The sequence below is a fragment of the Chiloscyllium punctatum genome, chromosome 36 (assembly GCF_047496795.1).
Source record: "Chiloscyllium punctatum isolate Juve2018m chromosome 36, sChiPun1.3, whole genome shotgun sequence".
NCBI classification, from domain to species: Eukaryota; Metazoa; Chordata; class Chondrichthyes; order Orectolobiformes; family Hemiscylliidae; genus Chiloscyllium; species Chiloscyllium punctatum.
Genome location: NC_092774.1, coordinates 33,111,697 through 33,112,688, shown reverse-complemented (window position 1 = coordinate 33,112,688; position 992 = coordinate 33,111,697). Strand labels below are relative to the sequence as shown.

Here is a 992-nt window from a genome sequence, read left to right as displayed (position 1 = left end):
ACAAATCAACGAAATACACATGAAACCACCGGCATCAGGATTCCTAACTGAAGCAATCATGCAGAGAATCGAACAAACAGCCCTTCCAACAATCCAACCCAAACTTAGAGTCCGCTACAGCGATGACACTGTTGCCATCAAAAAATGAAACAAATTAGAGGAAACCGACAACACCATTAACAATATCCTTCCTGGCATAAAATTCACAAAAGAGGAGAACAACAACAAAGTGTCATTTCTTGATGTCACAGTAGAGCGAACAGTCAATGGTAAATTCAAAACAGCGTCTACTGGAAAACAATGCACGCGAACTAAGAACTTAACTACAGAAGCAATCACCACGACACATACAAACAAATCTGAATCAGAATACGATTTCAACGAGCCACGATACACTGCAGCACCCAGGAACGACGAAGATCAATAAATAACTGTCCAGAGCATTTCAGAAGAACGGGCAGCCTATAAACCCCCTGAAAACGGTTTCCCTGACCGGGAATCGAACCCGAGCCGCGGCAGGGAGAGCGCCGAATCCTAACCACTAGACCACCAGGGAGATGGCAACACACCCTGATAGATCTACTGAAAATTTCTTCCCTGCCCGGAAATCGAATCCGGGCCGTGGTCGGTCGAAGGCTTTCACCTGTGTATCCAACAATGTCATTTCTTGTATCCATTGCTCCCGATGCGGTCTCCTCGACATTGGGGAGACTGCAGACTCCTCGCAGAGTCAAGTCACAGCGCTTGAGGGAAAATCTACATGACACCCGCACCAATCAACCCCATCGCCCTATGGCCCAACATTTCAAACCCCCTCCCACTCTGCCGAGGAAATGCAGGTCCTGGGCCTCCTCCATCGCCGCTCCCTCCCCACCCGATGCCTGGAGGATGAACGTCTCATCTTCCACTTGGGGTAAATTCAACCCCAGGCCATCAATGTGGACTTCATCAGTTTCCTCATTTCCCCTGCCCCCACCTTACCTCAGTTCCAA

At 48.8% G+C, this 992-nt stretch overlaps 1 non-coding gene across 1 annotated transcript; it reads right to left on the bottom strand.

The window, feature by feature from the left end:
• Nucleotides 1–484: 484 nt before the first annotated feature.
• trnae-cuc (transfer RNA glutamic acid (anticodon CUC)) lies at nucleotides 485–556 on the bottom strand. The gene has a single exon. It is a non-coding gene; the product is annotated as a tRNA-Glu (tRNA).
• Nucleotides 557–992: the final 436 nt, after the last annotated feature.